Here is a 22,771-nt window from a genome sequence, read left to right as displayed (position 1 = left end):
TGCTACTGGCACAAAAATAAGACACATAGATCAATGGAACAAAATAGAGAACCCAGGAATAAACCCACACGTCTATGGTCAAATAATCTACGACTAAAGAGGCAAGAATATACAATGGGGGAAAAGACAGTCTCTTCAACAAATGGTGTTGGGAAAACCGGACAGCTACTTGCAAAAGAATGAAACTGGATCACCTTTTAATAGCACACACAAAAATAAACTCAAAATGGATTAAAGACCTAAATTTGAGACCTGAAACCATAAAATTCCTAGAAAACATAGGTAGCAATTTTTTTGACATCAGCCGTAGAAATGTTCTTCTAGATGTATCTCCTCAGGCAAGGGAAACAGAAGCAAAATTAAACTATTGCGACTACACCCAAATGAAAAGCTTCTGCACAGCAAAGGAAACCATCAACAAAATAAAAAGACAACCTTTGGAATGGGAGAAGATATTTGCAAATGATATATCTGATAAGGGATTAATACTGAAAATATATAAGGAATTTATACAACTCAACACCAAAAAACCCCCGCAAATAATCCAATTAAAAAATGGGCAGAGGACCTGAATAGACATTTTTTTTTCTTCTTTTTTTAAAAATATGGAATGCTTCAGGGCTTCTGGGTGGTTCAGTCGGTGAAGCCTCCAACTCTTGATTTTCACTCAGGTCATGATCTCAGGGTCATGAGATCAAGCCCCACGTCTGACTCCACACTGGGTGTGGAGCCTGCTTAAGATTCTCTCTCTCCCTCTGCCCCTCCCCCGCCCCCACTCTCTCTCTCAAATAAATAAATAAATAAATAAGGAACGCTTCACAAATTTGCATGTCATCCTTGCACAAGGGCCATGCTAATCTTCTTTGTACTGAACAGACGTTTTCCCAAAGAAGACATCCAGAAGGTCAACAGACACATGGAAAGATGCTCAATATCATTCATCATCAGGGAAATGCAAATCAAAACCACAGTGAGAGATCACCTCACACCAGTAAGAATGGCTAAAATCAAAAACACAAGAAACAACAAGTGTTGGCAAGGTTGTGGAGAAAGGGGAACGAACCCTCGTACACTGTTGGTGGGAATGCAAGCTGGTGCAGCCCCTGTGGAAAACAGTATGGAGGTTCCTCAAAAAGTTAAAAATAGAACTACCCTATGATCCAATAATCACTACTGGGTATTTACCCAAAGAAAACAAACACATTAGTTTGAAAAGATGTATGCACCCCTATGTTTATTGCAGCATTATTTACAATAGCGAAAAATAAAATAAAAACAAAAACAAGAAGAGTGTTTTTCATTGCACCAAACTGGGAACTTCTGGGAGTTTTACAATAAACCCAGCGCTGAGCATGTCTACAAAATTACTTACTGACACTCAGGTTTTTTCTGTTGTACCACTCCTTTGTCGCTAAGCAGAAGAAAAAAATAGTAAAATAAAAAGAACAGCTGTTGAAAGTATCACTGAAAACCACCCCCAAACCAAAAAAGCCTAATGCTTGCTGCCTTATATATGCTGTTTTCTATCCACTCCCCACCCTTCATCTTCTCTCTACCCAAATGGGTAGGTAATATCATCTATTCTACAGATGAAGGAAACTCACTCAGCCCTTCAAGTGGAAGCAGACTTTATACCATGCTCACAATGGCCACCAATTACAGAAATTCAGATTTGGTCTGCATTTCAAATCAATTATAAAGGCGAGTGTGGCCAGGCCAGAGCCTTACAACTTCTGCCCCGCTGCAGGTGAGAGCAGGCCTGGGGGCCCTCATTCATTTGTCCGGCAAGTCTGTCCTGAGCACCCTCCATGTGTATATTCCTGGTAAAGACTTAGGCAAAAAAGAAGATAGCTCCTGCTTTGAAAAGCAAACAAAGATGCAGGCTGACCTCATGTGTGGTGTATCATCTGTCTCCCACAATAATTAGAAAGGTAAAACCACAAAGACAAGGGCAGGAAGAGGGGAGGACCTCAGCGCCCAGAGGGGGTTTTCACAAGCCCTCTCAGGAGACCCTCCTCTTAGAGAAGTCTTTCCCACGTTTGCAAACCACTGACTCCCATTTTCATCAGGCATCAACCCATCTACCCCTAATTCGCTTTATTGTATTTGGGCAACAACTTTGATCGTCCCTTTTTTTTCTTTCAAATCATTTTTGGATATGTGACAGCTGAAAAAAAGCACGTTTATCAAGCAGCCTCATTTCATGCTAATGAGGATCTGTGGGTGTCAGAAAGAGCAATAGCTCAGCCAGAGTAGTTTTCCATCACCCCAGGCAGGGGGAACCGCTACACCCAGGACTCGGACTCAGTTCTCAAAGCTCTAAGCATTCAGATGGAAAATAGGCTGCATTTCAGGGGCTCCCCAAACCGTTACTATCTCAAGCCAAGGGCAGTAAAGACAACATGTGCAACGTCATCACAAGTCACTCCAGGGGGCAAGAACCCACTAGTGGTTTGATTACTTACTAAACAGTGTGGAGCCCGTGAACCCTCCCCAGTCAGTTCCCCCGGGAGAACTATGGCTCAGCTTGCCTGTGCTGTCCTCTGGCGCCCCCAAATGGGTATTTAGGGTTAATTGCATAGAGGAAGTTAAAACCACATTTACTGCTTTGGATGGACTAAAGACCTTCTGCCACCGTTTTTCTACAAGTTGATCTGCTTTCTCTTTAAAGTGACAGCTCACAAAATCAGGATACTGAGAGCCAAGTTTCATACAGGGGAGTCTACTGTGGTTCTAGAGGATTAGTCCCCAAAAGAAATATCTAATTTTTAGATATTTCGATAATTTTTATGATATTTCAAAGTATACCAAAAAAGTATAGATAAGGATCCAACACTCATGTATTGATGACTCTGCTGAACACCCAAAATATTACAACTTTATTTGTAGCCCCAATTCAATTTCCCTTTCTTCTTGGAGGTAAAATAAAACTCAGGATAGTAATTTGCAGATCCATGTGTGTATTCATACTTGTACAATTTGTATAGGTATCCAGAAACACAAATAGTATTGATTTGTGTGTTTTGAATTTTTCAAAAAATTGGTGTCATATCATATCATTCTGAAGATCTCGCTGTTATTGATCAATGTGTTTAAAGAATTATTCACGTCAATACATACAAATGTCTCAGCATATGTCTATGCGTATATATGTTAATACATAGTTGATCCATTTTTTGCTACTGAAAAATTCCTTGTGTAACGCTGCCCATTTTATTTATCTATTATCCTTATAATAAAGTCATGTTAATAGTTCATCTTTTCCTAATTAACACATTTGAATTCTTTTTACATTCTGAACACTAATCCTTTGTTTGGTGATATGATTAGCAAATTACTTCTTTCAGTCTGTGGCTTATCTTTTCTCTTCATGAATGGTGTCTTTCCAAATACAAGATTTTTACATTTCAAAGCCAAGTGTATCAATCTGTTTGTTTATGGTTTATCCAGTTTGACTCTTTTGAAATCCTTCTCTCTCCTGAGGTTAGAAGGTAGTTTTCTACATTTTTAAATTATTTTATTTTATTTATTTTTTATTTTTTAAGATTTTTTATTTATTTGATAGAGAGAGACACAGTGAGAGAGGGAACACAAGCAGGGGGAGTGGGAGAGGGAGAAGCAGGCCTCCCACTGAGCAGGGAGCCCGATGCGGGGCTCGATCCTAGGACCCTGGGATCATGACCTGAGCCGAAGGCAGACACTCAACGACTGAGCCACCCAGGTGCCCCTATTTTTAAATAATTTTTTAAAGACTTGCTTTTTACATTTAGATGCTTCATTCCCTTTGGTTTTATTTATGTAATTGGTATAAGGTGGATGTCTCTTTGTCCGTATGTGTGAATTTCTGGCAGGGTGCACAGTAGAGTAGCCTTGGGGCTTTTTAAAAAGCCAATTTCTGGGCGCCTGGGTGGCTCAGTTGGTTAAGCGACTGCCTTCGGCTCAGGTCATGATCCTGGAGTCCCTGGATCGAGTCCCGCATCGGGCTTCCTGCTCGGCAGGGAGTCTGCTTCTCTCTCTGACCCTCCCCCCTCTCATGTGCTCTCTCTCATTCTCTCTCTCTCAAATAAATAAATAAAATCTTTAAAAAAATAAAAAATAAAAAAAAATAAAATAAAAAAATAAAAAGCCAATTTCTGGGCCTCGTCCCAAAATTGATGAAGTCTTAATCTCTGGGAGTGGGATTGAGGCATCAGGATTTTAAAAAACACCAACTTCCCCAGGTGGTTCTAACGCGCAGTCGGGGCTGAGAACTTCTGCCCTAAGGTCAGACCAAGAGTAGAGCTGCTGGGGTGTATATTGTATGATTAGTTATACTGGATATTGCCAATGCTCTGTAAAGTGACTGTAACTATTTAGGGTCCTTCCAATAGGAGAGGTCCAGGCATTTCATATCTTTGAAAATACCTGGGCATTATTACCCCATTAAGTGATAGGGAAACTGGTGTTAAGACAATTTAGGTGACTGGACTTTCCTAAATTCATGTAGACTGCTCCTCTGTTTTCCACTTTCTCTGCCATCCTGCCCTTCCATTTACACATATCACTCCTGCTGAACATGCTTCACTCACTAACATCACTGGACTAGGACCCCGGTGATATTTTTGGTTCTGTGTGCCCCCATCTGGCTCCTATTCAAAGTATAAATTCAGCCTCAGCTTGAAGAGAGAGTCACCATACAACTGACCTCTCCCTAAATTCTGGAGTCAGCCGCTCCCCAAAGCCCAGGGTTTCAACACACACACAGAAACACCAAATTAGGGGAGGCTGGATACTGACCAATGAGTTAATCTTCAAATGCCAGTCAACAACCAGGAATTTGTCAAGTTTACAAAAGTGTATGCATTCCTAACTATGGGCAAAGGAATGGGCAACATGTTCTGAGGGTTTCAGAAGTAGGAGGCATGTTCTGCTCTTTGGAGATATTGAGACTCTAACGTAAATGAGACAAGGTTTACACAACTCAGTTTTAATTTATCAGTAGAGGGGAGCCTGGGTGGCTCAGTCGGTTAAGCGTCCGACTCTTGATCGAAGTTCAGGGCTTGATCTCAAGGTTGTGAGTGCAAGCCCCACGCTGGGCTCCACGCTGGGCATGGAGCCTACTTAAAAAAAATTATCAGTAGAGGTGTTTTAGTGATATGATTTTTAGAAAGTGATTCACATGATCTAGCTGCTTGGACTAATCAATCTTGGAATTTCTTTCTTTCTTTTTTTTAAAAGATTTTATTTATTTATTTGACAGAGAGAGACACAGCGAGAGAGGGAACACAAGCAGGGGGAGTGGGAGAGGGAGAAGCAGGCTTCACACCGAGCAGGGAGCCCAATGCGGGGCTTGATCCCAGGACGCTGGGATCATGACCTGAGCCAAAGGCATACACTTAACGACTGAGCCACCCAGGCGCCCCTCGATCTTGGAATTTCTTTTCCACTCTGCATCTTTAGAGATTTATGAGATAAGGAAGGCTCTGTGGCTGAAAACAAAACAAAACCTTCTCCCTGGTGATGGTAGGTAGCCTCCAAGATCGTCCCCGGTGACCCTTGTCCCCTGATATTCACGCCCGAGTGTAGTCTGCTCCACACTGAATAGGGCTGACCTGTGTATCCAGCTGGATGTTGTGGACAAGATGGTATGCGACTTCTGAATTTAGGTCATAAAGGGCTTCAAGGCTTCTGCCTGCTCTCTCATGAACTGCTTGCCCTGTGGGAAGCCAGCTGCCATGTTGTAAGGATACTCAAGCAGCCCTGTGGGAAGGACCCCACCCTGTGGTGAGCAGTGAGACTTCCTGCCAACAGTCAGCACTAACTTGCCAATCTTGTGCACAGGCCACCCGGGGAGCAGATCCCTAACCCTTACCAGAGTTCAGATGAACTGCACCCATGGCTGACATCTGACCACAGCCCCATGAGAGACTTGGGGCCAGATCTACCCAGCTAAGCTGCTCACCAATTCCTGACGTACATAAGAAAATAAATTTTTTTTAAAGATTTTATTTATTTGAGAGAGAAAGGGAGAGAGAGAGAGCAGGGGGAGGAGCAGAGGGAGAGGGACAAGCCGACTCTGCGCTGAGCGTGGAGCCCGACACGGGGCTCGATCCCACGACCCTGAGATCATGACCTGAGCCGAAATCACGAGTCGGACGCTTAACCGACTGAGCCACCCAGGCACCCCGTTTGTTATTTTTTTAAGTCACTAAGCTCTGGTGTAATTTGTTGCGTGGTGAGAGACAACTAATACAATGACTTTCATATAGATGCATCACTAACCTAATAACAAGAAAGCAATTCTAGGGGCACCTGGGTGGCTCAGTCGTTGAGCGTCTGCCTTCGGCTCAGGTCATGATCCCAGGGTCCTGGGATCGAGCCCCGCATCGGGCTCCCTGCTCGGCGGGAAGCCTGCTTCTCCCTCTCCCACTCCCCCTGCTTGTGTTCCCTCTCTTGCTGTGTCTCTCTCTGTCAAATAAATAAATAGAATCTTAAAAAAAAAAAAAAAAGAAAGCAATTCTAATTGCTTAAAAGCATTTAAATATTTTTATTATTCCTACAAACACTGAAATGGACAGAGAGTAAAATGAAAGTCTTAAAGAAAATGAATTATTTAAGTATTATGGGGATTAAGTTACAGAGATGAAGAGATGTCCCAGATTTCAACGCATTATGTCCAGTACTTTCGCTATCGGATAGGTTACAACTATTTCAAAAACAGTCTGGCAAGTCACAGATGGCTTTATAGTGTTAGGGATGAGGTGCAAACAGAGCATATGTGTGAGTTAGAGAGAAGCCTTACAACATTTTAAAGCACTGAAAATACACCCACTAGTGTATTCTATGCACTCCTCTCATTTCCAGTCTGTGTTTCCCACTTTATTATTTTTTTAAAAGATTTTATTTATTTATTTGGCACAGAGAGAGAGAGAGCACAAGCAGGGGGAAAGGCAGGCAGAGGGAGAGGGAGAAGCAGGCTCCCCACTGAGCAGGGAGCAGGATGAAGTGCTAGATCCCAGGAGTCTGGGATCATGACCTGAGCCGAAGGCAGATGTTTAACCAAATGAGCCACCCAGGCATCCCTGTTTTCCATTTAATAAACGGTCAAGACTGATTCCTGGAGAAAGGGGGTCAACATATGGGCAAATTCCTGTTTGATGGGCCTCCTCAGCTCCAAATACAGGAAGGGGAGGTTTAAAATAATAAAAGAGAAAACAAAATAACAACAAAAAACCCTCCAAAGATGGTTTCCTACAGCTGCTGTAACAAATTACTGAAAACCTTGTGGCTTAGAGCAACATAAATTTATGATCTTGCAGTTCTGGAAGTCAGAAGTCCAAAATCAGTCTTACTGAGCTAAAAACCAAGGTGTCATCAGGCCTGCACCCATTCTGAAGACTCGAGGGGAGATGGTTTCCCTGCAACCTCTAGAGGCTGCCTGCCTGCCTTGGCTCATGGCCCCTCCCTCTGTCTTCAAGGCCAGCAGAGCATGATCGTCAGATTTCTGTCTCTGCTGTTTCCAGGCTCACATCTCCTTCTCAGACTCTCTTGTGTCTCTCTTTCCCTTATAAAGACCCCTGTGATCACATCGGCCCACCCAAAGAATCCAAGAAAATCTCCCCATCTCAAAATCCTGAACCCATCCTATCTGCAAACTCCCTTTTGCTATGTCAGGTCACTGGAAGCATGGACATCCATCTTTAGGGGCCCTTATTAGGCTGACCCCAGGTGGCCTCGGAACCACGATGAGAAACAGAATTGAAATGCACTGTGGTAAGTGGGATGCAGAGCTCCAGGCCCAGAGGGTCCATAGAAGCCCCCATTTTCATTCCTGGGTGGTCACAGGGACTAAGGGTCTCAAATTAGGCAGAGGTGGAACCCTGCTTGAAGTTGTGGGCTGGGCCAGGCCAGGCCAGGAGCTGAACTTCATTGCTGCTGAACACTATCTGGGCTGAGATGTATAACGAGCTGCAAGTCCAGAGAAGTGGGAGGACCAGGGTTCATTCTGCTGGCTCAGCACCTGGATCTGCACCATTCTTAGTCACTCAGGGGAGGCAGCAGTGCCCAACGGTCATAATGACAGCCTGTTCTGGACTGGAGCCCTTGAGGTTGGGAGCGAGGCAAATGCAAAACCATAAGACTGGGAGAGGTGAGCACAGAGCGAGAGAGAGACGAGAAGAAACAAACATACAATAAACTCTGAACCAAGTCCCTAAACATAAACGTAATAAAACCTTGACAAAATGCAATACTAAGACCATCAACAAAATCAGTAATTAGAATATGAGTTTATTTCCGGTGAAATTAATCTAACAAAGTAATCAGAAAAAGAGTTTATATTAAGTATATTTAATTTGCCCAAAGAGATAGATGAAGTGGTTCCAGGTGGTTCCGGGTGGTGGTAGGTTGCTGAGGTGCTGCTTGTGTTTGGGAGAAGACCAATTTGTCTTATGCAGAGAATGGGAGAGAGCTAAAACATAGTTTCTCCACAGCTTATTGGCTTTTCAGTAATAAAGAGTCTTTTAGATCAACAATTCTAATGTCATTTAGGTCATTCCAAAGACTTTTAAAATGCTCTAATCCATTGCACCCCCAAGTAATGTTCAGCTAAGCGAGCATATAGTTTGTAGAGAGGGAGAGAGAAATGGCCTCATTTGGAGACATAAAATACTTTTGCATGAGTAACCCCCTTTTTGGTCAGTGGGGTTTTTAATAAGCATCTACTATGTACAAATGTTAGGCCATCTTACATGAGATTTAAGAGTAGAGTGCTTTTATTCGTTGCCTCTAGGGTTAAACTGCAGGTTGGTGGTAACAGATTGTGGTGGCTCTGGAATCAGAAGGATGTGAGTTCACATCCATGCTGCTCCCCGGGTGCCTTTTCTGGGTCCAGAGCAAGCTGGCTTTTGTCTTTGGGACTCAATGCCCACATTTGTAAAATGGGGAGAATAGTAACTACCAGATAGAGTGCTTATAAGCCCTATTAGAACATCAACGTTCAATGAGTAATGCCTTAACATATCCAATGGGTGTTAAGTGACATAAAACAAACATAAATGATCTGCAAAAGAATTTACAATGCCAATAAATGAAAAGGTGCAAAGAAAGTGGATGATGTGGCAAAACAGTAAAACCAGTCAGACAGCCTTCAATGTCGAATACTGATATGTAATGCTGAACCAAATTACAACTACCCTAAGAACAAAGAGGGAGAAGTTCTAGTCTTCCGTTTTTAGATGACATTTCATCTACTTATAATTATATGTGTAATAGAACATTTGATCATCACAATGGAGTGTTTTAGCTCTCTCCCATTCTCTGCAGAATGCTCCCCCTTTGAACATTTACTGCTAATCTTAAATGGCCATCGATGGGAAACATCATTCTAACTGGTTCTGCCCGAAGGACTTAACCAGGATGTCACCAAAATAGAAGGTAGAATCAAGGACTGGGGAAAAGAGTTTCATTTCACTGTAAACAAAAGAAATAGATATAAAGATGAGCTGCTATTTGGGGCGCCTGGGTGGCTCAGTCGTTAAGCGTCTGCCTTCAGCTCGGGTCATGGTCCCAGGGTCCTGGGATCGAGTCCCGCATCGGGCTCGCTGCTCTCCGGAGAGCCTGCTTCTCCCTCTCCCGCTCCCCCTGCTTGTGTTCCTGCTCTCGCTGTGTCTCTCTCTGTCAAATAAATAAAACAAAAAACAAAAAACAAAAAACAAAAAACAAAACAAAAAAAAAGATGAGCTGCTATTTGTATCTATTCAATTAATAAGGATTCTGAAACATAACAATAGCTGACATAGGCAAGGGCTTGGCAAAACAGACACTCGTAGAGTTCCAGTCAGTAACAACCAAACCAACCTCATTGTCCTCAAACTCATCAAAGGGAATCTTTAACTAAAATGTGCTGCCCACAAGAAGGGATTTTATAGCCCATAAAAGTGAGACTCATGCATGATAAGACACACATGCATAAAAGGAACAAAAGAACGCAAAGCTGCTAGGACACCCTGATTACAGCTGTGTTTAAGAGAAATACACAGAGTAACAGGAAGAAATATAGCCACAGTGCCATCAGGTGGTGAGAGTCTGGTGATCACCCTCTAGTTTTATATTTCTCAAAGTTTCTATAATGAGGATATGTTGTTTGACATTTTCTTTTACATTCTATTTTATTTTGAAGTTTATTTATTTACTTATTTTGAGTAATCTCTACACCCCACGTGGGGCTCGAACTCACGACCCCAAGATCAGGAGTTGCACACTCCTCTGACTGGAGCCAGCCAGCAGCCACTGTTTTATTTTGAAAACTGGATGTTTATTATGTAAACATCTAGATGGGAAACATGAAACAGCTCTCACGGTGATGAAAGCCTAAATTGCAGGGACCGTCGAACTCGCCACAACATTCTCCTGAAGGATTCTAGAACATCCCTAAGAGCCTCAGAGCGTACCCTAGTGAAAAAGGCTTTGCCAGTAATCTATGCTTACCTTTGGAGAAAACTGTGGGAACCCACCAGAGCTTATTAGAATAGCGAGACTTTAGAATCCTAAACTATTTTTCTTCATATTTCACCTTCTTCCCCTTGTTCAGCCCTCCTCTAGCCAAACCAAAGGAGAGTTCGTCCACCTGATGCGCAGGAAGCCAATACAAACTGACACCAAGCTTTTGCAGTGAGAAGAAATAGGCTATTTACTGGTGTGGCGTCACCCAGGAGCACGGGGAGCTCATGCTCAAAAGTCCCAAATGCCCTAGTGGTTTACAACCAGGCGTTCTTAAAGGGAAAAAATTCAGGGTAAGGGTCTTGGATCATGCTGAATGGTTAGGGATTGAGTCAGCTGTGGTATTTCCTTTCTTCATCACCTGGTGCCTGGCAACTCCCTGCTGGTTTTGGTGTGATCGCAGTGAGGTGGCTTTAGGGACCTGGGAACTGCAAACCATTCTGCGTGGTTTGCTTTTGTGATGTCATGTCTAAGCGTACAGAGGCAGAAGTTCTACATCTTGTGACTATTACTAAGCTGCAAATTACTATTATTTTTTTTCTTGCAAACACTGCACATTATGTTTGCTATCTCAGGCAGAACAGCAACCACAGACCTCTGGGGAGGCAACTTCGGGTTGTTCCTGAGGCGATTTTGCCGGTTTCTTGAACAGTGACTAAGGGCTGCTTGGCTGATAAGAGGCAGGGAAGAGCCCTATGTCTAAATTGTGGGGTCTGCAGGTGCTTGCATCCCCCAGTTTCACACCTACAATGTTTTCTTTCAGCTTTTCTGAGGAAAGGAGATCTTTGGGCATAACTTCCAGTCCAGGAGAGATGTCATGGCAAGAACCCCTCTACATTCCAAGCAGTTGGGGTTTCCTGTTTTCCTGCAGAAAGCCTCCAGGGTTCCTAGTTTTCTCAGGAACACACAGTGCCTGGGGAGCACCCTGAATGCCCCTACCATCCGGGAGGAGCTCTAGATTGATTTTCTCCACTTAGAGGAAGAGGGCCAGAGGATTGTAAGAGACAGCAAAATGCAGCATTATTGATAAATACAGACATGGGCACAGTCTTTTTTTTTTTTTAAGATTTTTATTTATTTATTTGAGAGAGAGCGAGAGCAGAGCATGAGATCGGGGGGGTGGGCGGGGCAGAGGCAGAAGCAGACTCCCCACTGAGCAGGGAGCCCAGTTCAGGGCTTGATCCCAGGAACTGAGCCGAAGGCAGATGCTTAACCGACTGAGCCACCCAGGCGCCCCATGGGCACAGTCTTTGACCAAAAAGGATGATAGGAATTATACCCTGACTTGCATGTACTTAGTAAATCCCACAAGGGGATAAAGGTTTGGGTTTTTTTTTAAGCATATCTTTTATCAGATAATATAATGTAAGAGACAGAGAGTGGAGTGCACAAATCGCTGTGAGGAACGCTGGTTTGCAAAACTGAAACGTCGTTTAAAAAGAAATTCTAGCATTATCCAAGTGGCTACTGCTAGCAATCTTATGGCACTCTTTAAAACCTTGGACTGGGATTAGACAGTCTGCCAAAAAGCCACTGAGTAAATAAAAGCAGGAATTCTGGCTTCTCCATTTATTGCTGAAGGTGAAGGTGAGGGTGAGAGGCCCACACAGCAGCAGTCTACACCCTTGTTCTAGGGTACAACCCACACTTTACTGGTCCAGGGTGTTTGCATTCACAGAAGGAAATGATTTTAGGCCTCAAGAGTGTTTTACCAGTTAGAAATAGAATTCACAAACCTTCTCCCAGAAAGTTTTTCCTAAATTCAGCTTTAAAAGATGTATTTTCCCCACCCTCCCTGTTTTCTCTTACCGGCTAGGAAATGTTGTCAGCCTCCCTGGCTCTTGAAGGGAGCCATTCATGGGCAGAAGGGCTTTTTTGTAGAGGAACTCATGTAACATTGGCCGATTCCTTAAAGCTGTGGTTCCCGAGGCTGATCCGTAGGCTGGCTTCAGTAGGGGACAAGGATTTTACTGACTTGTGCAAATGAGACAGTTAAGAACAACGCCAGAGTTTTTTCACACAGGAATGTATTTATCTCACTGTGATGTATTCGGAGATCGTGTACCCTCTACTTCTTTAGTTAAAATGTCTCTTATTTTTTAATAATAGGATCACAGTAAGAGATAGGTTTAAAATTAAAACCTGCGTATTTATTCAGTAAAATTAACCCAATGTAGATGACCAAACATTTTTGTTAATTTTACTGCCTTGTGACATCCCAAGGTCTAGAGAACCACTGTTTTCATGGATTTCATCAGAGCTTTAATTTGAGATAATGGATTTAATGGGCTGTAACTGAAACTCATTCTGATGAGGAAGGTTTTGAAGAATACAGCTCTGCACATGCAAAAAGCCAACCTACTAGAAGCAACTGAGATGTTCTCCAGCAGGTGAACACATAAATAAATGGATACATCCCGACTATGGGATGCTATTCAGCGCTAAGAAGAAATGAGCTATCTGGGCGCCTGACTCTTGATTTCGGCTCAGGTCATGATCTCAGGGTCGTGGGATCTAGTCCCATGTCGGGCTCCCTGCTCTGTGGGAAGCCTGCTTCTCCCTCTCCCACTCCCCCTGCTTGTGTTCCCTTTTTCGCTCTGTCTCTCTTTGTCAAATAAATAAATAAAATCTTAAAAAAAAAAAAAAGTCAACCTACCAAGCAAAATTTAATGCTTAGTTAGAATCTCCTTGGGGAGCAGAGATCACTGGTCAGATGATCTACTGTTAGGCCTAGAGGAACTTCAGAAATCACCTCTCCTTATACAGCAGAGAAAGTTGACTTTGATGGTTTCTAGTTCTGGCCCTGCCACTATGTGACCTTGAACTAGCCACTCACTTCTCTGGTCTGTTTCCTCAACTGCAAAGAGCCCTTCCTTTTCAGGTCCGAAATTCTGTGATTTAACAAGTCTGTGATCTCCAAGTTCAACACATAAGAGAAAGAGATGGCTCCTTATGGTGAGGGGTCCGTTCCTCCTCCTCCTCCTCCTCCTTCTCCTTCTCCTTCTTCTCTTCCTTCTCCTTCTTCTCCTCCTTCTTTTAAAAGATTTTGTTTACTTATTTGAGAGAGAGAGAGAGAGAGCACAAGCAGAGGAAGCAGTATAGCGAGAGGGAGAAGCAAACTCCCCACTGAGCAGGGAGCCCGATGCTGGGCTCGGTACCAGGACCCTGGGATCATGACCTGAGCAGAAATCAAGAGTCAGATGCGTAACCGACTGAGCCACGCAGATGCCAGGTGAGGGGTCAGTTATGGGGAAATTCAGTCTGATGCAGAAAGCAAGAAAACACGCAGTTTTTCTTATTGCCTGGCATGGCCGTGACTTATAAGTTGTTATTCTAGAGTAGTTTGGTATTGAGACTAAAAACTAAAAAGAGATTCCTTTTCCTACCCCCTCTTTTTTCTTTTTGCATGACCTGACAGTTAAGGCGGGCCGTCTGTTCAAAGGGCCCTGGATCCAAACGCAGCCAGCTACTGCCTCCTAGTGGACATGCAGCACGGAGTTCATTTCTACATTCAGAGATTGTAACTCGATTCCCTGGGAGCTCTAAGGATTCGCCTTACAAGCTGCAGGGACCTGAAGAAGCCACCTGTTTCACTTCCTTCACCTTGTAGATGGGGATGTTGATGCTTGAAGTCACACCAGCGGGTCCCAAGGCTTTTGTCCCATTGCATCACCCTGCAGCTTCATTTGGCTGCCGGGACTCCACCTACCTCTGTAGACCTCTTGCGTGCTGGCAACTGCGATTACCAACTGCAGTGAAAGAAAGATAGCAGCACCCCATGTCAGCTTCCCCCCCACCTCAGAACTGCCCCCTCCCCCTTGTGGGAGGATGTCTCAGACACAGTCGTGTGATCTAAGAAGGCAAGCACACGGGAGAACGCCATGGAACAGGAAGGCAGAAATTGGGGTATGCCAAAGACTGCCCTCCCCGCAAACCACCAGAAGCTAGGAGAGGGGCTCGGATTCTCCTTCACAGCCCTCTCAGGAGGGACCGGCCCTGCCAACCCCTTGATCTTGCACTCTGGCCCCCAGAAAGGTGAGACAATACATTTCAGTCACGGAAGCCACTCAGTTTGTGGGACTTTGTTATGGCAGCCCCAGAAAACTCACACGGGGTTCATAGAGCGTTCTCTGCCGAACCCCTTCCAGTTGTCAAATACACTTTGATTCTGCAGAACCAAATTAACTTGCCTTTTCTCCCAAGTAGCCAATGAACCGTGACATTTCCAAGTGTGAACAGGACCTATGTTCTTAGCATTTCAGAACTTAGCATTTCAGAATCATTAGATGGAAGGAATGTGGTCCAACTAGTCATGGCAAGTAGGAATTCCTTATACAATATCTCCTTCAGCCAGCGACAGAAAGGAGGTAGGATAGCCCGGAGCCAGACAAGATATTCTGTAAAAGAGATGAAGACTTGGAATGGAGCAAAGAATTCATACACGTGAGACCTTCAATAGTCGGAGCTATGGTGAGGTGCTCCTTACGGGTCGTGAAATGAAGGAAATAGGATTGTGAGCTCAACTCGAAGATACTTGTTGGAGCAGAGGTATGCAAAGTCACTCAAGCAAAGCAGAAGGAAAATCTGAGCGGCAAATGCTGTCATTTCCTATCCCAGGGCGCTCCCAGGAGAGACTGAGTGACCGTCGCCAAATGTCAAATATTTCCTGTTCCATAGGAAAGACTTTCTCTTATGTGGAGGTTGGGTACAGGGAGTGTGGCAGACCTCAAGCATTTTCCCGAGATCAAGAGTTGCACGCTCCACCTACTGAACCAGCCTGGTGCCCCATGACCTCATGCATTTCCAATCCCATCAGCAAGACTCTCCCTGAAATAAGCTGGGAGCTTGATTCATTCATCTCCCATGCCAATTCCATTAGCAGGACAACCTTCAGATAACCTGTGGCTTCCATTGTGCTCCAGGGAAAGAACACATATGATTACATCCAGGCTACTTCGGGCTGCTCAAGACAGTGGTTCCTCATTACTAAATCCTCGATTATTTCACTCTGTGCCTTGCCTATCAGGGAGACTGCAGGGATAACACAAGGATTTTAGTCTGGTGAGGTTTATTTTTCACTGCAAGTGAATAGACAGGCACTCTTTTATTAACTTTCCTTCAGCCATTATCATAGGGCAGCAATAAAAAAGAGTGAGATTTTTGAGACCTCAACATGGAGGCTCCCCAAATTAAACACACAGCATGGAGGACTTCCTCTACCATCCGTGATAAACGAACAGGACAAAATTAGCCCTCCTGTCTTAAACCATGGTAGAAATGGACCTCCAAATACAAAGTCCTACTTTCTAGGCCTTGGACCGCAGGAAGAGCCCGAGTGTAATCGCTGAGGTAAGGAAACACCTGGGGTTGAGCCCCTGGACTGCTTGGTCTCTCTGTCCTGAGGTGGTGCAATGAGCTGAAGCCCCGTTGAGCTGAGGATGCAGACGTTTGACTCATAGGCAGCCAATGTGATTGGAATCTTTGGGACAGAAGAGTGCTCAGTGCAGGTATACCAGTTATATGACAAGATTGTTGTCCTGTACAATACCTTTTAAGAATCCTGGCGCCCTTGAGAGTGGTCTTTGTGCATCAAAAGGTAATTTGAGAGTGACTGGGGTAAGAGGGGTAAAAGGAGAGTAAAACACTTCAGACAGTCTGGAAACAGGGAGTCTTATTTGCAAAATTTTCGATTAGCTGGCAGCCCACAGAGAGGTCAGGACCTGGATGGGCCAACTGGAGGTACCAAAGACAACAGTTCCAGTTGTTCTTGGATTCTCCAGAAAGTTCTCGAGCATGCAGGTCTACAGACCACACTGCCAGGCTCTGGGTAATGGCTGCCAATGGTTTCCCATTGGCAGCTCCACCTCAGTGAGGCCAGCTCTGCACCATTTCTCCCCTTAGAATTCCTCACAAATACTCATAAAGTGGATGGCCTTATCAACTGATCAGTTATTACGCATAATTTGGGTTTATATATCTCCGTGGAATTTTTGGCTTGTATCTCAAAAGGAATTCAAAGGATTGAGTGATATGCTATATGTTTTATGTTATATGCTATAACTAGATCTCCTTTTCCTTTTATTTACTGATATGAATAAGTTATCAAGAGTTTGAATGCATGAAAAACAAAAAGGGGAAAAATAGGAATAAATTGTACATGAAGTCTGTTTCATTATAGTAATAAATAATGTTAATGGATACATTAATATACCATTAATCCAAGTATAGATACATATATATTTTAATATCCAGATAATTGAGATTCATTTTAACATCCAGATAAATGAGGTTCATTTTTTAAGTTTTAAGATGTATTTTATGTTTTTAACATTTAAAAATATTCATTGTTTTTTTTTTTAAAGATTTTATTTATTTATTTGAGACAGAGAGAATGAGAGACAGAGAGCATGAGAGGGAGGAGGGTCAGAGGGAGAAGCGGACTCCCCGCCGAGCAGGGAGCCCGATGCGGGACTCGATCCCAGGACTCCAGGATCATGACCTGAGCCGAAGGCAGTCGCTTAACCAACTGAGCCACCCAGGCGCCCTAAAAATATTCATTGTTTATCAAAATGTGTAATTATGTTTATGTTATTTTGACTAATTAATGTGCAAATAATATTTGGAATGATGACTCAGTCCAAAGGAAAAATTTCAACACATAGAGCTTTATGGTCACAAGAAAAAAAGTTCAATGTATATATATATATATATTTTGTCTCAGAGAATTATGATAAAATAATCAATTACAATGTTAAGCATGTTACATTAAGATAAATCATGTGACAAAGTACAATGTAAATATGAGTTGAAGAAGAAAAAAATAATGTAAGTTTATTTTTATTGTTAAAGAAGAACTCGTTCGTGTAGTTTTTATTTTTTTTATTTTTTAATTTATTTTATTTTATTTTTTATTTATTTATTTGACAGAGAAACAGCGAGAGCAGGAACACAAGCAGGGGGAGTGGGAGAGGGAGAAGCAGGCTTCCCGCCGAGCAGGGAGCCTGATGCGGGGCTCGATCCCAGGACCCCGGGATCACGACCTGAGCCGAAGGCAGACGGTTAACGACTGAGCCACCCAGGCGCCCTTGTTCGTGTAGTTTTTAAATGGACCCCATGGATATTGATGGAGGTGGGATGTCAGCAAGATGGAGGACTAGGAGGGCCCATCCCTTGTCCTCCCACAAAAACAATGTTTTAACAGCTACCCACTGAGAAAAGTAGCTCTGGGGGAGCTCAAGAGTATAATGAAGAAGCTGCAGCAACCCAGCAGAGCACAAAAATTGAGAACAGCCTCAGAGAAAGGTGTAGGAGGCCTTTTATCTGTGTCACCCCATCCCCCAGTGTGGCACAGCTCAGTGCCAAGAGACATCCCCAAAGCCACAACCTACCCTATGGGGGAAAAGGAGAGCAAGAGGACCCTGACAGCCCTCACCACCCCTGGGGATGCCCTCAGCCTTGACCACCAAGGAGCCCCACAGTCTTTGCTGAGACTGACCTCAGCTGACGGAGCCTCCCAAACCATGCCACTGCCTCCGTCGGGCTGGAGCTACCACCCCCCATCTAGCTGGCGCCCTCACACCCGTCTTCAGGTGAAGGTCTTTCCCCACAATGGCCAGTGCAAAGAGTCTGGAAGAGGTGACAGCTCCTTTAAGTGAGCGGAGCTCAACACAAGGCTGTGGGGAACATGAAGAATTAAGAAAATAGGACACCACCAAAGGAACACAATACATTTCCAATAACCAACCCTAAAGAAATGGAGATGTCTGAATTCCTCACAAAGAACGCAACAGCAGCAAGAACCTGTAAGAAGTAAGAGACAAATTCAGTAAAGTTGCAGGATACAAAGTCAGCACACAAGATTCAGTCACATTTCCATACGCAAACAGTGAACCATCTGAAAAGGAAATTAAAAATGCAATATGGGGCGCCTGGATGGCGCAGTCATGTCCAACTCTTGGTTTCCACTTCTGTCATGATCTCAGGGTCCTGAGATTGACCCCTGGGTCAGGCTCTGCACTCAGTGAGGAGTCAGCTTGGGATCCTGGCTCCAGCTCCCTCTGCCCCTCCCCCCTACTCTCTCTCTCTCTCTTTCAAATAAATAAATAAATCTTAAAAAAAAAAAAAAAAGAAAGCAATACAATTCACAATAGCAACAGAGAGAATTAAATGCTTAGGGGTAAACTTAACCAACGAGGTAAGACTGGTACACTGAAAATTATAAAACATTGACGACAGGAAGTAAAAGGCAATAAATGGAAGAATATCCTATGTTCATGGACTGGGAAATTTAATATTGTTAAAATGTCCGTCCTATGCAAAGTATCTACACGTTCAATGCAATTTCTACCAAATTTCAATGGCATTCTTTTTTTTTTTTTTTTTTTTTTTTTTAAAGATTTTATTTATTTATTTGAGACAGAGAGAATGAGAGACAGAGAGCCTGAGAGGGAGGAGGGTCAGAGGGAGAAGCAGACTCCCCGCCGAACAGGGAGCCCGATGCGGGACTCGATCCCGGGACTCCAGGATCGTGACCTGAGCCGAAGGCAGTGGCTTAACCAGCTGAGCCACCCAGGCGCCCCTTTCAATGGCATTCTTGACAGAAATAGGAAAAATAATCCTAAAATTCATATGGAACCACAAAAGATCAAATAGCCCAAATCAATCTTGAGCAAAAGAAAGTTGGAGGCATCGCACTTCCTGATTCCAAAGTATATCATAGAGCCGTAGTAATCAGAAAGTATGGTCCTGGCGTGAAAACAGACACACAGACCAATGGAACAGAATAGAGAGCCCAGAAATAAGCCCACACAAATATGGTCAGCTAAGCTTTGGTGAAGGTGCCAGGAATGCACAATGGGGACAGGATAGTTTCCTCAATAAAAGGTGTTGGGAAAACTGGATATTCACGTGCAAAATAATGAAACTGGGCCCCTATCTTTTTTTAAAAAGATTTTATTTATTTGAGAGAGAGAGCGTGTGAGCATGAGTGTGGGGGAGGAGCAGAGGGAGACGGAGAAGCAGGATCCCCCTCGGAGCTCAATCCCAGGACCCTGAGATCATGACCTGAGCTGAAATCAAGAGTCAGATGCTTAACTCACTAAGCCCCTAAACTGGGCCCCTATCTTAAAAATTAACTCATAAAGGGACACCTTTATGAGTTAATTTTAGCAAAGATATGGAAACAACCTAAATGTCTGTTGATGATTGAATGGATAAAGAAAATGTGGTATATATAGGGGTGCCTGGTGGGCTCAGGTGGTAGAGCATGCAACTCTTTTTTTTTGAAAGATTTTATTCATTTGACAGAAAGAGACACAGCGAGAGAGGGAACACAAGCAGGGGGGAGTGGGAGAGGGAGAAGCAGGCTTCCCGCTGAGCAGGGAGCCTGATGTGGGACTCGATCCCAGGACCCTGGGATCATGACCTGAGCCGAAGACAGACACTTAACTGACTGAGCCACCCAGGCATCCTGAGCATGCAACTCTTGATCTTGGGGTTGTGAGTTCAAGGCTCATGTTGGGTGTAGAGACTGCTTAAAAAAATAAATAAAAACATATAAATAATTTTTTTTTTTTTTTTTTTAAAGAAAATGTGGTGGGGCACGTGAGTGGCTAAGTCTTTTAAGCGTCTGACTCTTGATTTTGGCTCCGGTCATGGTCTCAAGGTCATGGGGTTGAGCCCCACATGAGGCTCCATGCTCAGCTGGGAGTCTGCTTGTCCCTTTCCCTCTGCTCCTCCTTCCACTTGTTCTCTCTCTCAAATAAATAAATACTTAAAAAAAAAAAGAAAATGTGGTATATATAGAGAATGGAATATTATTATAAAAGAAGGAAGTCCAGGCATTTCTAAAAACATGGATGAACCTAGAGGACACTACACTAAATGAAATAAAAAAGACACAGAAGGACAAATTCTGCATGATCTCACTTATATATGGAATATAAAATAGGCAAACTCATAGAAGTAGAGAGTAGGATGGTGGTTTCTAGGGGTTGTGGAGGGGGAAAGGATGAGGTGTTGTTCAAGGAGCACAAAGTTTCAGTTATGCAAGATGATTAAGTTCTGGAGATCTAACGTACAGCTATGTGAATATAGGTAGCAATACTGTATTGTGTACTTGAAATTTGCTAAGAGGATGGATCTTAAGTGTCCTCATCATCAAAAAAAAAAAGAAAGAAAGAACAAAAGAAAAAGTAATTATGTGAGGTGAGGCATATGTTAATTAGTTTGGTTGTAGTGATTATTTCACAATGTGTAAATACATCAAAATGTCATGCGGTACACCTCAAATATATATAATTTTTATTTCTCAATTATACCTCAATACAGAAAAAAGATACACAGAAAAACTGGTCATGGCAGATATTAAATTGCTATGGCATTTTGATGTCATTAGGTCAATTTAAAAAATGTGTATGTGGGGGCGCCTGGTGGCTCAGTCGTTAAGCGTCTGCCTTCGGCTCAGGTCATGGTCCCAGGGTCCTGGGATCGAGCCCCGAGTCGGGCTCCCTGCTCAGCTGGAGGCCTGCTTCTTCTTCTCCCACTACCCCTGCTTGTGTTCCCTCTCTCGCTGTGTCTCTCTGTCAAATAAATAAAATCTTTAGAAAAAAAATGTGTATGTGGTTTTAAAATTGTCTTCGTGGATGCTAGAACAAAACTATTTGAAGACTATTTATTGTTGCAGACCTCTGGACTTTGTCTATGCTCTGGAGACCTGGAGCTACCAGTTTCCCCCGTGGGGCAGATGTTAAGAGGGTTTCCTAATCTCACAGGGAATCCACATTTCAGGCGCTGCCTTTGTCTCCAAAGGATCTGACAGTGGAGGGCTGCAGTGCTCATCTGGAAGGAGGCTTCCTCATTGCTTTCCAGAACATTCCATTCTAGGCTTCTTTACGCTAATCTCTACCTGTGGCTTCTACTCTATTTCACTGTCAGAAATCCAACGCTAATTCCCAACTTTCTAATGATCTAAATATAGTCCACCATACTGTAAACTCCATGAGACCAGGGCCACATCTGCTAGGCTCACTGCTGTGTCCTCAGCACAGTGTCTGGAACACAGTGGACACGCAAAAAGTTATTAAATTGAATTAAGAGGGGCAGCTGATTTTGTAGGGGACGGTTTTTTTCTTTCTTTTTTTTTTTAAGTTTGCAGGGTAGTCTTTCTGTGATTTGAAGGCATTTAAATAAATCTCTTTTCTCACATCTGCCCTTAAATAATTCTTCCTAAAGAGGAGGCAAGCTCTTCCGGAGACACGAGGCTTGCTTCCAGTTCTTTAACTATGGTATCTCGACCGGTTACTTAACCTCTTTTTTCATCAGTTAAAATGGAGATAAAACTCTCTAGCCTGTTGTGGGGAGATAATGCATGGAAGAGTGCCCAGAACAAATACGGTCACCGAGTGGGCGTTCAGGAAACGGTAGCTTGGAGGTAAGGTTCTGCTCTTACTATCCTGTTTGGGTCCCCCCTGTGTTCCACAGTGTTCCAGGGTAGACACGGGCCTCTAGGGCTGGGTGGAGTAGAACAAGACTTTTTTCTCTGTTCACAAACTCTCCTTCATGTTCCCATCTCTCAGTTTGCTTTAACATGGTTTGGGGGTTGAAACTGGGGCAGTGCAGGACATCTCGGAAGGAGGCAGTGGAACTAGACGGCATAGGAGGAGGTTCAGAAGAAAGCAATGCCACAGAAACACAGGAACTGGAGAGATGATCCAGCTTAACCATCTTTTTTTTTTTTTTTCAATCTTGACCAAAACATATAAAGTTTACCATCTTAACCATTTTTAAATGGATATTACAGTATAGTAACTATAAGCACATTGTTAACTATAAGCACATGGTTGTGCAACAGATTCTTAAAACTTTTCCATCTTGCAAAACAGAAACTATACTGAATAATGCCCCTCTTCCCTCCTCTCCCCCAGCCCCTGGCAACCACCACTCTACTTTCCGTGTCTAAGAGTTTGACTGCTTTAGATACCTCTTATAAGCAAAATCATGAAGTATTGGTCTTTTTGTGACTGGCTCATTTCACTTGGCACAATGTCCTTAAGATTCACCCATGTTGTAGCAGAGGACAGCATTTTCTTCCTTCAAGGCTGAATGGCGTGTGGTATACGCCAGTGTATGCGTATACCACATTTTCTTTATCCAGTCAGCAATTAATAAACATTTAGATTGCCTCCACCTCTTGGCTATTATGAATAATGCTGCAGCAATGAACATTGGTGTATGACTACCTCTTCCAGATTTAATTGCTTTCTTTTACAGGTAACGGCAACCCTGACTCACA

The 22,771-nt window shown here is 43.4% G+C and overlaps 1 pseudogene; it reads right to left on the bottom strand.

Annotated features, from left to right (window-relative positions):
* Positions 1–800: 800 nt before the first annotated feature.
* LOC123326276 lies at positions 801–895 on the bottom strand (annotated as a pseudogene).
* Between the last annotated feature and the right edge of the window lie 21,876 nt (positions 896–22,771).

The sequence above is a fragment of the Neomonachus schauinslandi genome, chromosome 11, assembly GCF_002201575.2.
Source record: "Neomonachus schauinslandi chromosome 11, ASM220157v2, whole genome shotgun sequence".
In the NCBI taxonomy this organism is placed as follows: Eukaryota; Metazoa; Chordata; class Mammalia; order Carnivora; family Phocidae; genus Neomonachus; species Neomonachus schauinslandi.
The sequence above is the reverse complement of the archived record's forward strand: the minus strand, read 5'-3'. Positions and strand labels throughout refer to the sequence as shown.